Raw genomic sequence first — 17,968 nt, forward strand, 5'->3', positions numbered from 1 at the left:
TCTAATCACTATCCTTACTAAAACACAATAAAAAGACTGGCAAATGATCAGTCAATAATCAGGAGAACAACTGACATTTCAGTTGGAATAACTGATACATAAAATGATGTTGGTTTGGTTTCTAAAGGAGAAAAAGCATAAGCCAGTAAAAGAATGATGAGGGATTATCCATCAAGCTCAAAGGGAGGCTTTGGCAAGCTGTAAGCAAGATATATAGAAAAAGTTTCATAGCGTAAAAGAAAGTATTTGCACAGAACAAATAATACTGACCTGGACATAAGCATCTCAAATGGATAAAATCACTTCCACATAAGAAAAAAATGCCTTAATTCGTCTTTAGTGGGAGAAGGGTGTACGTACTGCCTATGGACTACCCTGGGTTGCAAAGATTCTGCTGTAGTTAGAGCTAAAATGATGTTTCCTCACAACAGCCACAAGACAATTGCAAGCTCTGGTCCTTGGGTCATTAAGATCTCATTCAGCCTCTGTAATTTGCATAAACAAATAACTCACTTGTTTGGGGATGAAGACAGGAAGTGTTTAATCGAGCTGTGACCCAGGCAGCAGGTACAACTCTCAGGAGTTGGACAAAAACCAAGAAGTATACACTGAATTACACTGAATTACATAGGGATATGGTTAAAATTCTAATAGAGGCAAATTCAGTTGCACACATCTGTGTGTGAGATTTCATTGCAGAAACAAGTTTAAAGCAATAGGAAAAAATTGAGCACTATTTCAGAACAAAACAACAGCAAGCTGAATGGGCATTCAAGTTCAGTGAAACATGGCATGCTCAGCAAAGTGGTTATTTGCCAAAAACTCAAATTGTAGTCCACCTTTCTGCCAGTACCTAATTAAGGTTTTCCAAAGCATATGAAATTGAAATGCCAAGTTATGGGTTGCAAATTATAGGGGAAAAATAGGCAAAAGAAATGAAAGAATGCCTGTTAGAGGAGTGGCTGTGAAAAGGTTGGCACATGCACAGTCTAAGCCAGGAAAAGATACCAGAAATACTTGACATGACCTTGAAGACATTGGCAGCTGCCTATGAGAGAATGAAACAACTTCATAAATAAAAGTGTAATAATAATAAAATAATAAAATAGATTAGTGGGAAGAAATTCAAGTAAGTGAGCACCATACCTACCCATTTGTGTCTTCCCCACAAACTGTAAGGAAAAAAAAAACCCACACGACCTCTCTATTCACGCTTTACTAATCAGTTTGGGTGCCTCAGGTCACTGGCATTGCCACAGATGTTGAGAGGGAGACACAGGGAACAGAGAAACAGCAGGAGCCTGGAAAATGCAGGAATGACCTCTCAAAGAGACTAATGATTTTCTTCTGTGAGTGAGAAGACAAAAAGGTTCAGACAATTGGTTAAGTTGCAAAAAAGATCATTGAGTCCAGCTGTTGCCCCTGCTCTGCCAACCCACCCCTGTTCCATGTCCCCAAATGCCACATCCAAGTGCCTTTTCAATCCCTCCAGGGCTGGAGACTCACCAGTGGCCTGGGCAGCCCTTTCAGTGAGGAAATTGTCCCTAACAGCCAGTCTAAACCCCACCCCGGCTCAACCTGAAGCCATTTCTTCTTGTCCTAATGTGACAGACAATTTGTGCAAAACACAAGCCACCAACTGCTCTCAATTCAGAAAAAGGCCTTTCAATGACCTTGCTTTTCTTACCCAGATTTTTTTGTCTGTCCAAGCTGCATCAAACATGTGCAGTTCCCTCTTTCTTCATCCAGGGAATAAAATTTTAGTTGAGAACTGTAAATGAGACATTAATCTTCCAAAATATTTATGAAATACTCAATAGCTGTATGTCCTTTATGAACCATTGACATAATACTTTGCATCACTTTTTATTTTTCTGATTTAAGACGAGATTTTTTAAAAATAATTGCTATATGGTACCTTGGAAGGTATTCTCCAATATAAACCTCCTATATGTTATTCATGAAAATGTGCCCCTGAATAATAACTCCAATTAATGTGTAACCAGCGCAGCCAGGGGCGATCTCAGTGTTTGTCTGCAGCTGCTGTCTCTGCAAGGATTGCAGCTCAGCTGGAAATTTCCACCCTTGCTTCAGAATAGGCACCTGCAGCTTGGTGGAACAGCTCCACAGCAGGTACCCAGTGCTGCCTGAGCTGCCCTGCAGCATCCCAGGAGCTGCAAGCAGGGAACAGAACCAGGAAAAATGCCAGTAGCAAAGGAAAGGCCCTCAATACATCACGTCATGTTTCCTGGCCCTGGAAACACCCAAACCAGCTTCAGCTTCTAAACACAGCTGCAGAGATGGATTGAGGGTGCAAGTCCTTGTTTGGGCAGTGATCCTGCTGGGTTTGGAGCTGTCCCAGAGCTCACAGACACTGCCCACATCCCGCACGAGCTGCAGCAACAACACAAACAGCACAGAGCCCCTGGGGCAGCAGAGGGCAGGGGCATTGAGCCAGAGGCTGTTGCAGGAAAAAGTATCTCCCAAACCCACAGCTGCTGCTCCAGGAAACAGGAAACAGCATCTCCCAAACCCACTGCTGCAGGAACAGCATCTCCCAAACCCACAGCTGCACAAAACAGTTAACAGCATCTCCCAAACTCGTAGTTGCAGGAAACAGCATCTCCCAAACTCACAGCAGCTCTTCCTCACCTCTCAACAGCCTGGGAAGGGAGCTGACTTGTCCAGCTCATGTTCTGCTCACAAGAAATGTCAAAGAGCCAAAAAAAAAAACCAAGATAAACCTACCTGAAGTCACTTTTCCCCATCACCTGTTCACTTCCTTTTCCTCAAAAACAGATCTAGTTTCAGATGTTTATTTCTCAGCTGGTTTACAACTTGGGTAACTTGTTTTCTTAAGCCTTACTAAGACTGAGATAAATACAGAACTGCAGTCCCTTGCTTTGCATTGACACAACAGGATAATGTACATTTTCGCTGCATCCCAAGAGATTAAATTGAAGTATTAAAGTTAAGATCTCTGAATTAAGGTAACACCAGCTTGTAGTCTTTAATATTAATACAGCTAATTAGGCAGAAAAAAGACTAACTTAGAGGACATTAAGGGGAACGAAGGGCTTTGCTGGCATATTTTCTCTGAAAATCCAAGCTAACATTTCTTATTCTGTGTGAAAAGCTTTTTTTCATGTGTACGTTCAGGGACTTTAGTAGCAGAATATTGCAAATGTGGTAAAGACAGTGATAAATTTGCAAGGACAAGCCAAGAGCAAGCTAATTGTGTTGTTTCAACCAAAGCCAGCTCAATGACTAAGCTCTCTAAGGACATGGAATATAAAGCCTTTTTTTATTTAATGCCTGCAATTCAATTTCTGCCACTGCTGGTCACCTGAGGAAACCCCAAACGATGCAAGATTTCCCCATCTGGGGACAATGAAAAACGGGATGTGAGTCTTGCCTCCCTCACACAGAAACTGCAACAGTACTGAGCACAGATCTCTCCAAATCTGGCTCAGGGAACAGAAGAGTTTGTTATTTCTGGTTGGCTGGGGTCAGGTTGCTGTGGTTCAGGTGCAGTCAGTGACCTGCACCCAACACGACAGGTGGAAAGCTCCTGGATCAGAGCAGCACCTGCTGCTCATGAGATGTTCTGTTCCCAGCTCCTCAGGAACCACCTTGGTTTACAGAAGGATTCATGCTCTACGAGGGCTAGAAGTGTCTATTGCACATAATCTTTATTACTTGACACATTTCAGCAGTAAGGAGATTGCTTCATGATAGGATGCCTCAATCTCTACTGTTAATTAACCATTCATTAGAATCACTAAGCAAATCCAATAATACATTACACCGGGTTGGGGTTTTTCCAAACCTATTCGTGTTCACAGTTCAAAATACCATTAATTAGCAAGTACATCCCATTATTTAAATAGGGTTATGGAAAGTGCACAGTAATTTTTCCTTAATACATTCTCCCAGCTTTTTTGCCTCAAGAAATCAATCGAGTGTTATTTGCTGTGTTTTGTGCATACAAGACTGCTCAGGAGCACTGAACATACTATGACAATTTCATCAGTCTGTGCACCCCTCTTTAGTTCTTTCACAATTCTGCAAACATATTTTATAATTTTCCAAAATATAATTTTCTTATGAGTTACACAATGCAATGACATGTGACATGACTGATAACACACAAATTATTGCTCTCTTACACAACAATTTACAAAACTGCACCTTTACTATTCTGTCCTCACAAATGAGAGTTCATTCTTCGTGTCTCCTGTCCACAGCATTCATGTTTTATCCCTGCTTTAAAATGGATTGCTTCATCAAAGGACCTGTTTCCAACTTAAGTGATATTCAAGGGGAAAAAAAAGCACCAAGTACCATATTTTTCTAGTGTAGAGCATCTCTCATCTACTACTAAAAATGTGTCCCATCTCACATTTCATTACAAAATATCCCCTTTTCCAGGAGAACAAAAAGCTTTTCAGAACCACTTATGGACTAAGCCAGAAAGGGTATTTCCCAAAACAGAAGGAATTCAACAACCTGACCTAAATTTGCACATGACAAGTTTACAGCTCTGAAAATGGACTGCAAGTCTCGTAATTAACCAAATTTGTCAAAACTCTAGTTTCAGGCTTCATCTAAAACACTTATCAGAATTATACACACACACAGAGTATACACAATGAGTTCCTGTTGTTTGTTCCTGCATCTCACACTCCAGTCCTCCATCCAAACATCTGGCAGATACTATTCATTTTTCATGCCTAGTCCACAGTAGTATTGCTTCTGAAATAATGCACTTCATTTATGTTTACTCCTAATTCTACAACAGAGTAAACAAAAAGAAGTAAAGCCTGTATCTAAGAAAGCTTTGTTCGTCACCGGTTAGTGGTGTTGGAAAACAATTACAAAATGTTGATGATCTCCTGTGCTAATATTAACTAAACACCTAAATTATTGTACTTGAAGGTAAACAGCCTCCAGGAAAAAATTGCTCCTGATTCTTCTGTGACAGTGCAGCAAGGTTCATAATGCTGCTGTTACCAGTCATACTGGTAGGTGGCAAAATAGTGCAGTAGCATGTAGTGAAGCATTTATTGTCCCATGAGTTCACTGGAGCTATGCCCAGGAATTACTTCTGGACTGTGCAGATCACAGATGGCCCCTACACAGCTCAGGGAAAGCTACAGAAGTAACTATGATGGGGATCTCCAAACTGACTGATGTCAATTCCAGTTCTTGAAAAAGTGAATTTGAGGAATTTTTTAGAGGACAAATTATCACATGAAAATGGGAAACACATAGTGTTTGGGGTTTTTTACAACTGAAAGAATGAGTATTTCCCATTTCACATCAACATTCAGAAACAAAAAAACACAAAAGAAATCAAACTTGTGGACACCTGTAATCATTTCTACAGCAAGCTAGTACATTTCAAATGCCCACAGTCATTGAAAAAAGATAAAATAGGGAGAAAAAAAAATTACATAACTATATGAAAGAGTATACATAATATATGTACATAACCTATATGAAAGTGGAGAAAAAGAAAAATTGGCCAGCCATCAAACAGCACCACTACAGGGATCTTCCCTATAAGGAGGAACTCAGAACTCTGGTGTTAGCATTTCATCATCAAACAAAAACCAAAAAAAGTGGAGGGACATCAAAACAAAAAAAAAAACACCACCAAAAAACAAACCAAACAAAAACAATCCAAAAAAAACAAGAATAAAAAAAGCAGAGTTTGTATCTATATCCTTGTATTCCCAGAGGCGCTTGAGGAGAATATTTCTCTCCAGATACACCAGGAGCTGCACCGTGCATGCAGGGCTCGCACAGGAATTGTGTCCCGTGGTCACTTCTGCAGCAACCAAAGAATGAGGGCTTCCTCTGCAGCTGTGGATGCTGAGAAATGAGAACAAGTCTGATTGCTGCAGCTTAACTAGATTGCAGTTGTTGGCAGAGAAATAAAAACCCACTAATTACATGATCAGACCATATCACAGGCAGAGAAATGCCTGTCCACCATAGCCTTGAGAGCCTCTAGTAGTCACTTCACATGTCTCACTCAGACTCCTTTTTCACTCTGCTGACTGCTAAAACAAATGCTCATTTTGGTTACAAATCTCTCCATTAGTTTTCTGAGGGTACTCAGGATTATAGTCCCAAGGGATATAAAAATATCCATATTATACAAGACAGCACCAGAAAAAACTTCTTTATCAGGTCACCTAATGAACTTGAAGGATTTGTTCTCAAAGAAAGCATAACTTGAGTGAACAGCATCAAAATAACATCCAACCAGAGTCTCCAATTGCTCTTATAAAGACCCAAAACTGCACTGCAGAAAAAGCTGCCTTTATGAAGGTAATTAAAATTAATTCGGCAAATGCCAGAACACCATTTGAAAGTGTGAACTGACTGTGTACCCTTTATTAGTCTCTCTAACCTCACACTAAGTATTTAGGTCTTTTTCCATATTGAAATTAGAATTCAAGTGCAAGACATTCACTTTTCATTAATGTCTCGTGCTCCTGCAGCAGAAAAAGAAATCTAAAGTAATAGAATGTTAAGACTGTACTATCCTAGAATAGAAAAAAAACAGCTATTAATAAAAACTTTAGCAGACAATTCAAAATACAGTAAATACATGACTGATAACAAGTTCTACCAATTACTGAGTTCACTTTACTCATGGATTTAATTTCACAACTTTACCTCTATTTCCTTTATTTTTTTATTATTCTTATGGTAGAGAGTCCTCACAGTCACTATCATTTCAGAAGAGAAAGCAGTCTTGACTACACCAACTTCATAATGTCAGCTGCTGTTTTCAGCCCAAATGTTATGACAATCAAAACAGATTCCAGAATTCTACTATTTGTTTGCAAGAAACATCTAAACCCAACTCAACAATTCAAATGTGATGCCCTGCAGAGGGGCTGATTAAAATACATGCTTAAAATAAAACTGATTAAAACTTTGCAAACTAGGGGGAAAAAGTGGGAACTGTCCCTTCCAAAGCAGATTTAGGGATACACTGTAAAACTATTTATGTTTCACTCTGTTACTGTGCCTGTAAGTTATATTTGGATGCAATTTTGCTTCAAGACGACTCTCACTAAACTCAAATTTAGTGTTGTAGGCTCTTTTTGATCATAAGTTCTTGGGAAGGTTTAAACCTCAAACCCAGTCTTTATTCAATGATCTGAGTTCCTTTTTTGTTTGTCTCTGAGCTGTTGCTGGGGGAGGCATTATCCCTTATTGCTCACCACGAGATGCAACCCACACACTGACTGAATCCCAAGGGAGTTTCTCACTGTTTTCAGCCCATCCTGGCCAGCCTCAGCTGGGCTTGTCTATGCTATAACTGAACAGTCAAAGGTTGGTACAGTTCTGTGTGACAGCAAGGCTCCTGGTATGTTTATTATTTCTTTTTATTTCTGGATTTTTTACACACTGCATTTCCCCCAACCTGTCAATAATTTTCCCAAAGACAGGGAGACACTTCAGGTATTAAAATAATGATGAAAGTTGATAATTTATATCAGCAAAATTACCTCTAGCAAAGAATTTGTGAACAGGGGTTTCGGTGTCTAGCAACTAACACGTATGTAAAGGTGAATTATAATAAATCCTTTTTACTTTTCCACAGAACCCTGGCAGGTATAGCAAATAAGCAGAGTTAATATGCAGTTTTATGACACATTTCAAAAGAATTGCTAATAAGCCCACACTCAACATTAAACTCCTTAGGCAGGGATAACCTTATGAAAAGACTTTTTCTGCCATCATATAAGAATAAAACTTGTAGTGAACATTTGTCTTTCACCTCTGTTAAATCTTTCATCATGCTAAAGGCATTAACACCTAGAAGTTAAGGTCACGTACTGAAGCAAAACATAAAAAACGCTTACCAAAAAAAAATCTTTCAGAAAGACAGTTTAGACTGATTTGTTTCAAAATCCATCAAATTAGAAACAAATATTAATTAGAAAATTAGAAAATGTTTCATTGGGGGGGCGTGGCAAATGAGGGTCTTAACTGAACTGGTGGATTACTTTAAATAAAGTAGCTCTTGTATTCAGAATTAATAAACACGTAAGCCAGATGTTTTCTTAGAGACCAAAAAGTAAGAAGGCTTTGTCACAGTTTCAGCAACAGTACACTCCCAGTGTTCTCAGTGCGAGGTTTGTACACACAAGATTTATTTCCACCCTTCTCTGTCCTCCTCTCTCATCGATCCCTGCTCTAAGATATGACACCACTTCTCTCTGAAACACAAACTGGCTTCAGCTCTGGGCAAAGGGAAGGGCTCATAGCTGCTTTAGGAAGGGCAACAGAAGAACATAACCTTTCCAACACTATTTATACAGAGGGAACAAAATCTAATTCAACTTAATTTCAAGTTTTGACCCCATCTCCCACTTATGCCTACCTTAAACTGACCAAATCCAAATAAAGCTGTGAACCTCTCTACATCAGTAAAATAAATCAGGGCAGAGTCACCTAGCAGTCTCTTCCTCATTTAGGCAAGTTCTCCTTGCAATCTAGTGTCTATCCCAACAGGCCTCGCTCCCTGAAGATCCAATGCTCCACAACTGCCACCACATTTTCACTTGTATCACACAGGGCCCGGGACTTAGAGAAGACTACTACAACAACCCTGCTCCCTCGTAAGATCAATCATAGCAGGTGTCATTTAACACTGAAATCAAGCACTTGACAAATTAAAGCAAACTCTTCAGATCACTTCATATTTAAGTTTCAATTCCCAAATACCTGGAATTGAAATCCAAACACCACGTAAGCGTATTTAAAAGTGAAACATCTTGAGTAAATTCAAAAGAACAGTCACTGGTACCATTGCTGCTTCACACTGTTCAGTTCTTTGGACTCTTTTCCTCTTCAGGCCACTTTTCACAATGAGTGGAACTTTTCATGTTCCTCCACCAATATTTTTCAGAAGAATAGTAGATACATATGCATTAAATTGTTATTTCTAAGTCCTTGGCAATACATCTCTTTAATAAAAAGTTTAACTCCAACAACTTGCTGAAAGGAACATTCTCCTAAAAAAATACTCAGTACAAAGATTAGGGATGGCCTCCCCAGCTTGGTTAGGGAACCCAGGGCATGACTGAACACCAGATCTTGATAAATCCCCACCTTGCAGCCAAGGAGCTGAAAAAGTCACTTCTGCTAGCATCCCTCCCATCCTAATAATCATAAAACGTTTTCTAAATTATAGACTGAATTCAGTTTTATACAATTCATCCTGATAACATTAAGACACTCAATAGTTGTGCTTTTTCCCTAGAGTTAAGAAAGCTGTTTGAGTTGTTCCTACTGCATCATCCAGTAAAAACAACAGAAGATACCGGATAAAACAAGAGTTGTGGTGCAACTATCAGTGATGCTGTACAAGTATCAGATCTAAAAATCTTGTCCTAGCATGGGGGTTTCATGGTGGCTGTAAGGACTAACCCAGCAATTTTCCCAAAAGCTCATTTTCCCTCCTGCAAGTTACACAGCAATATTTACGCTTCTTCCTTAAAGACCATCAAAACCAGAAAAGAAATCTACAGGACGCTTTGGCCATCTACACAAAAATTGACTCCATCTCCTCTGAAATCTAAGTTTGCAGAGTAATGCTCATCATTTGTTTGCCATCACATGGTTATAGCCCCTTCCCAACCTGCAGTGATGTCACAGGAAATAATAGGTCAGATACACCCAAACTAACAGCCCTGACAGATCCTGTGTTCCACCTCTTAGAGAAAATGTAATCAGATTCTTAAGAATATTCTTAAATTAACAGAATTAATTTTAAATATTTTGTTTTAAAATTACAGAAATAATTTTCACTGATATCTTTTCAGCAAGAGACCTTGACTCTGCCTTAATGACTGAATTCTGTCACAAAAGTCACAAGCACTCAAAGCTCATTTCAGCGTCCTGTTCTGCTGAGTAATTACAACAGCCAAGATTTGTAAATCATACCCTCATTAACACTTAAAACTGTTGACAGAATACAGAAAATGAAACAGCAAAAAAATTATAAGGGCTGCTTGTAAGTAGACTGTGAGGTGAGATCAGTGGTATTGGCCCACAGGCTCTTCTCCTGTTAGATCTCCAACACTCATCCAGTCTTTGAACAGGCTCCTTCTGCCCTTGCCTCGCAGGGAACGCTTCAGTCTCTCATATTTTAAGTTATTTATTCAACTCAGCTATCAAAGCTGCACTCACAAATGTCTTCATGCGGCTCTGAAGGTCAAAACCATGTCTCTCCAGCTCAGGTCACTCTTGCTGCTCTTATATTGTAAATCAAGGTCAAAAAACTGAGTTTCCTCTCATGAAAGAATTTCACCACTGACAGCAGTACCAGATGTAGGACAAACACAAACAGTAGCACTTCACAAAATGTGACCTTCACCTCTCTTCCCAAAGATCATTTCTGGTGGAAAAGAATTATTCTGTATCAAGTTACATTCTTATGCCACATAAACAAAGATGAAATAAACTGGAATTTTTCTCATTTAAAGAAAGCACAGTAATTTCACAACTATAAGGCACACCGGATTATAAGGTGCACCTCAGGGAGTTGGCAAATTTCCGAACTTTGTCCATATATAAGGCACACCAGACTATCAGGTGCACTTTTTTTTTGCAGAGAGGAGCTGTGCCACGCGCAACAAAGTAATGTATTAGTAACAGAATCACTCGATCGCGGGGTTTACTGGCAGGTGCTCAATTTACAAACATTCTTCACAGATTGTCATAGCCTTTAAACGCAGCCCCAGGCACCCTCCCCGTGCCACGGGCCCTGGCATTCCGGCCCGCCCCCGGCTGGCATGGCTCAGCACTGCCGCAGGGCCGCCTCTCCCTTGCGGCTCGGTGCTACCGCCTCCCCCTCACAGACCAGTGCTGCCACCACCCCCTTGCTGCTCCATGCTGCCGTGGCGCCGTTCCCCCTCACGGTTCAGCACTGCCAAAGTGCCACCTCTCCCTCGGGGCTGCCACAGCTCGAGGTGGCACAGGGCACCCACGGCGCCGCGCTCTCGGGGGCTCACATGGCGCGGGCGCGGCTCGTGGCGGTCGCTGTGGCTCGCACTTCCGGGTTGGTAAATTTCTGAAATTTGTCCATATATAAGGTGCACCAGATTATAAGGCGCACTTCCAGGTTTGGGCCAAAATTTTAGTCAAAAGGGTGCGCCTTATAGTCATGAAATTACTGTATTTATCAGCATTATACGAAAATATTTGCCCATTCTAATTCATGTGGTCTCTCACGCAGTCGTTTACCTAGAGCACTTCAATTTGTTTGCCCTTGATTATAAATTATAATCAAGCACTGCATGTGAACTAAGTTCTCCTTCCTTCTCAGAGAAGATCAAGCTGAATAATTGATTACCAAAAACCTACCCAGTTGTTTCTGCAGCACTAACAGACTGGGCAAATTCAAAATTTTTCAAACTCACTATTTCATAATCTAGACTTAAGACAGAGTCCAACTCTACTTACTTTAGCTGTCAAAAAGAGTGATTTGTTCCATCTTCTCTAGATGAGCCTTCCTCTCTTTATAAATATTGATTAGAGGAATAGCTTAGAGACAATTTCTAGACAGCTCAAGTTCATAAAATGGGTTCCTGCTGCTGTCTGCTGCCTAGGACTGCCTTGGCTGCAAAAGGCCCAGCAGGCAAGGCAATAATTTCAGAACCTGCAAGAAAACTACTGGAAAGGCAGGAGAGCAACACGGAATACAGCACTGAAGTTCTCAGTTGGACAGACCTTCTCACTTCACGATTGCAGGATCCCATGGGCAAATTCAGCCACCAGCTAGCCCAGCAAGCAGGGGCAGTTTCAGCCTGCAGGACCAGGGCAGTCAAACTGGCATATCAGCACTCTCACCCAGCACTTCCAGGCTTAAACACCAGAGAGGAACCTTTCCAGTTACATCAGCACACACTCAACTCCAGCCTTGCAAAAAAGAATTTAAATAATCCTTCACCTCTCACCAGGATGCTGTTTCGCCATAGAGAAAGTGTACTGCTGAGAAAAAGCACTCATTTGATCCTTGTAGCATTACACATAGAAGAATATGCTACACTGAGCATTAGACAGTAAGAGATTTTTACATACAAATTGGGAGGTAAGAGTGACACACTTTTCCTCTAGTACAACCCTAAGGTCATTTCTGCTTCATATAAAGTTAGTTACTTCTACTGACCAGTTGGTTAAAAAGCTTCCTACCCTATTTAAACTTATTTACTCATGATACACTAGGTCAATAAAGCATAATCCTTTAGCAAGAAAAACATTCTCTCTGTACAAATACCTATACCATAGCTGCTCCGTGCATAGCTGTGTATGACCACACATATATGAAAGTGTGATATTCAGTGAAAGAGAGCTGGAGCTTCCTGTAAAGGCTCATGCAGGAAGAAAGCTACATCTGTACATTGCACCTGAATCCCCTGGACAGCACAAGCACTTTGTGGGCACAGATGAAGGCTTAAGCAGAAGCTCCATTTCCAGAGGGGATTACCCCCAGACACTCCTTGGACTAGTTTAGAAGGTGACAGTGCTTTGGGCTGCTGGGCTCTACTAGCCACTCACACAGCCAGCACCTCCAGCAGCAGATCCACAGGGCTCCAGCTGCAGCAGAGAAATCATCTGCCCCTTATCCATATCACAGAAATCACAGAAGGCACCCAGCTTCCTCCTTTAAAAAAGGAAAGCATTTAGTGTGAGTTGGATTGGAGATTCCAGGCATATTCCTGAGATCCCATATCCTGTCCCCCAGCCAGAGCAATGTTTCCTGCCATGGATCACATCCCCAAGCCAGACCCTAAGATACATCAGCTATGGGAATGGGGAAATGTGGCACCATGGTCCTGAACAGCAGGCAGCACACCTGCAATGATAGGGAAACCTAAAAAGGGATTTAAATTAACTCTCACACACAGCACTTCAGAACTAACACATCTGCATTTCGGTTTGCATACAGATGGATTTGAACACCACAATTTTACTTGATTTTCCATCCATTTTGCTAGATGCAAACCAGACAGACAAAGCCTAAATGTCTTAACGTCTTCTCATGAAAGTCAACAGGATTTTCCTGAGGCTGTGCATATCAATCCCCAGACATAACATGGGACTAGATAGAACACCTCTCCACTTTTCCAGCATTTCAGTTTCAGAGAGCTTATAAGCAGCTGCAAGAATATGACGGAAGGTGAGTGCCATCCACACTAGTCAGAAAGCTGGTCCACTAATGAGCTGTGAGCAACCGCAGGCAGCTGCAGCAGCATCTGCATCAACTCAGCTCAACAGAGAAGTACTAGTGGTGTGCACACATGTACAGTGATTTCACGAATATAAGCCGCACTGAGTATAAGCTGCATCTCTGGGTGTTGGCAAATATTTCGTTCTTTGTCCATAAATAAGCCGCACCTGAATATAAGCCGCTCTGTCGTTCACAGCAAGGACCCCCGTGCAACAAAGTTGCCAAATAGTAACAGAACCATGGCATGGCGGGGTTTACTGGTTCAGCTAAGGCTGTGCAGGCTCGGCCCGCTCAGGGCTGCTGACAGAGCCAGGTAGCCCAGCTCGGTGGGGCCGCTCGGCGCTGGCCGCCGCCTCTGGGCTCGCTCGCCCCAGCCCCGCTCCCGCCACAGCAGCAGCGGGCGGGCACAGAGCACACACCCTGCTCCTGCGGCGGGCGGGCACGGAGCACACGCCCCGGTCCCGCCACGGCGGCGGTGGGCGAGTACAGTGCCCCCTGCTCCCACCGTGGCGGCGGAGGGTGGGGGCGGAGCCCCCCACCTCCTCCCCGAGCCATGGGGATGTCAGCACAGAGCCCCCTGCCTCTCCCCCTCCTGAAGCAGGGAACTCCCCTGCCTCCCTCCCTCCCCCCACGCTGCCGGCGCTGAGCTGGCCCCACCCGCCACGCAACCAATTTGTAACAATAGCGAAATCCTGGGTTTTACTGGCAGGTGCTCAGCTCGGCACCCTGGCTGGCACTTCTGGGGTTGTAAATGTCAGAAAATTATTCACATATTAGCTGCTCCTTAGTATAAGCCGCATTTCCGGTTTGGGAGCAAAATCTTAGTCAAAATGGTGCGGCTTCTATTTGTGAAATTACTGTACATAAATATACTGCAAACACAGACTATGATATTACAGCTGCAAGAGGACATAGAAATATATTCAATAGAACTATATTTCTATATAGTTCTATTCTAACAGAACTATAGCATTCCCTCTGCTATAAAATTAAAGTAACCCTGGTGGGTAAAAACTTCCAGAATCTTACACTGACCTGAAAAGTCAAGACAGTCACTCTTCACTGGACTAAAACCTTACCTTGATGTTTTCAGATGTAAGGTTTTGCTCCGTTCACATTACAGTAACTCTACAGAGTTTTTGTTAGTTTCAATTCTTATGTTCTTCTATTCCTTTTGATCACATCATGGCAAAGTCATTTCAGATCAATACATTGCCCAAGAGGTCAAAAGAACTCCAGTCAATGGGTTACTTGCCCCTACCATGTATCATTATTAATTAATCCTCAGAAAGAAGTACCATTCTACTCACAAAGCAGAGATAAAGCCGGAAGAGCTGAATCAAAATTTTTAAAAAATCACTTAGTCCTTAAAGTTAATTAATTGCTTCTCAATACTTTCTGGGCACTTTTCCTACTACAGTTGACCATGGTTGGCCTCTGCTATTTCACATGATTAGAAACAGCATTTCATTTCATGAACATTTTATTTAGCGATGATTAAATTTTAAGTCTTTTGCAGTTCCCCTTCTCCTCTGTTTTAGCAAGGTTTTAAGAACAGTGTTCGCCTTTTCTAACAACTATGTGACCTTGGGATGGAAAGAATAGCTCATGCCAGTTCATGAATGAGAAAAGGAGAACCCTGAAATAACTGAATTAGTTTAAGCTTTTATGAACTTCTTTATGACTCAAAAAAACATCACTTCCAGTTGTAGTTGTTACCTAAGCCTCTTTAAAGTCCCATAATACTAAATAAAGTATGGCATAGTGAAAAACTGCAAGTCTGCAAGGTACCTCAATGTCCTTAGTATTTCTGTAGAAATCTATTTATGTTGTGATATGCGTGCACCTCTTCAGAAGCAAACTGGAAATCTGCAGACCCTGCTTCAATACCAAAATTAAATTTTGATACCTCAACTCCTCCTGAAACCGGCTGAAATTACTTTTTACAATAAAAATTTTAAAATTATTTGGTACAAAAAAAAAAGCCCTGTTAGCTTGGAATAGTAAACCAGGTCTAAGAAAAGTCTCACGCAGCAACAGTTTTACTCTGAGCTTTCCAGATGTTCAAAAGATAGACATGTGCTTTCCTTTGGCTGTGTATTCATGTACAACAACATCATCCCTGCTCCCGCTTTAGAATTCACACCAAAACCTTAAAGCTGAATTACTCATATCCACTAAATAGGAATTTTTAACTCACCGGAAAACTTCCTTACTGATTTGCTACTTGTCCGAGGCTGACCCCGCACCCTGGTAATTCTGTAGCAGGGCAAGCTTGGGACCAGCAGCATGAACAAGGGTAAAAGATACAAAGAAGCTCTTTTCTCCCAGGGGGTTCCATGGTTTATTTCTTCATGGTGTCCAGGGGGCAAAAGAGGAAGATCTCCAAGGTCAGGGGTCTTTTCTAGGGGAGAAAGGGGCGGGGGAATTGGCACTCTGCCAATAGGGTAAAGCACCTCTGACCAATAGGGTCAGACCACAGGTATTACAGGGGTCACAGGGGTCAAGAGACATACCATTCTTAATGCATCTTGGATGGTGGATTGCAGCTCTGATTTAGTTACTGAGTGTTACAGTTATCAAGATTTTTGCTTTCTCCCAGTGTATATCCTGATTCCACAGAAGAGCTGTGTCTGATGTCACAGAATATTCTGAGTTGGAAGGGAACCCCAAGGATCACAGAGTCCAATTCTCACATAAGGGGTTGCACCCACACTGCCATTAGCACCAGCTGAGCTCATCTTCATTGCCCATCTCATTGGCCTGGGCTCCTCAGCTCTGCCTTTACAGACATCAGCATCAAGAGCACAACTGCATCAACACTATTTGACAATGCTGATTCACAGCTGCAGAGAAAGAGCAGTAAGAGTAATTGTTTAATGCCATGGCCAGAAAAGTGTATTTTGGAAGAAGGAAGACTCAGCTGAGTTGGGTCATGCACAAGCCAAAAGTAGAAATAATCCCATGAAAAACAAAGAAGCAATTTACAGTTTCTTGAACTAAGGCTGGCATATCCAGAAGGCCTGAGCCCCAAGAAATGAGCAAAAAAACACAGAAAGCACAGACGTGCAACAAGCTCAGACATTGCCTGTTCTACTTAAACCATTTAAATTCAAGTGCAAGTCAGCTGGACTAACTACAGAGTGGAAATACATAGTGGAGAGAGCAAATTCCTTTTTTCTTTCCTATTATGAAAACACAGTCCTACAAATTTCATTTCTCATTTCCACTATCTTCAGTAACTTTGCACCCCTGCATACTTACACCTTTGCTCATCACCTAGAGGACAATGATATTCTGTTGCTATTTTACAGCAGTGTTTGAACTACTGGCATGAAATTGAGGAGCATTTCTGCTACAGAACTTTCAGTTCTGATTCATGACAAACATCCTTCCTGAAATTAAATTCTCCCTTCAGAAACTGCAAGTTTTGCTTGAATGAAGACTACAAGACTCTGCTGTATCAGATTAAATAATATAGGGCACACAGTACCTTTAGATAATTGCAGGGCAGGATACATACGAAGATTAATCCTTTCCACTCTGACATGAGGCAAACAACAGCTGCATGTTTAAATTATACCATCAAATTCTACAAGACTGTAAAAGCTTAATAGTATCAACACCGATTTTCAATCTAAGTGAAACAGTATATATTCACTAAGGCACCAAGAGATTTTCACAATTCAGGGAGAGAAGCACCTGATATCTTGTGCTTTACTCTTACTCCTAAAGCTTGTATTCAAAACTCAATTGCAGTTGCCTCTGCTCCCACCCCTCCTCAAAAACCTCATATACTGCAAGAAACGCTTCACTGACTGCAGCTTGTTAAGCAAAAGAGCACCTGAAGTACACAGATTCATACTGGGAAAGCAGCTAAACAATTACACAGGGATATTGATTACCAAAGGCATTTGCTTTTATTAAAAACATTATTCAGGTTTGAGCAGAGACTGAACATTTCACACTGCATTCAGCCAACAGCAATGTCTCCCCTCCCAGTGGGTTGCAAGCTAAGCTGCAGCTCTATGCCACAGCATGTGGCAGAAGAATCTAACCATGGAATTATCCCATTTATCATTTTAATTATGCCTTGGAAGCTGCTGCATTAACATCAGTATCTGCATCAAACTCCAGGTGTCACCACAAATTCTCAGGTAATGGGCAATGTCAACATGCAAAAGACAGAGCTGCTCCAGCAGAAATCAACGGGATATTACTCCCATCTGCCCTCCCTTCAGGATCTTGGCCAGATGAAAAAATATCTGTATTTGATCCTCATACTTACAGAGGGCCCCAGTGACATGATGGGCAACTCCACAGAGCAGCCTGGAGAACCCTGACAACACCCAGACCAACAACTCACACTCATATCAAGTGCAGAAGAAGCTTTGTGCAGCATTTTTACCAGACATGCGAAAGGAGGAAAGGAAAATCCCTTGCACAGTGGGTACATTTAGACTGCTGAAAGAACAAACAGCAAGGGAATTCTCTGAAATGTGCCATGGGAACAGAGGTGCTGCTGAGCACTGGCTGGCCTGCTGTGACCAACAGTCTCATGTCAGGGTCATGGCATGCACAGACTGCCCCCATGACACTGAAAGCAACCATGGCGTGGTGAAAAAAGGTCAATGGAAAGAGGAGATTCACAGGAGAGCCACGCCACAAAGCTCATCTGAAAGCAGCCCCAAGAGCAGTGCCAGT

This window comes from Catharus ustulatus, chromosome 10, assembly GCF_009819885.2.
Source record: "Catharus ustulatus isolate bCatUst1 chromosome 10, bCatUst1.pri.v2, whole genome shotgun sequence".
NCBI lineage: Eukaryota > Metazoa > Chordata > Aves > Passeriformes > Turdidae > Catharus > Catharus ustulatus.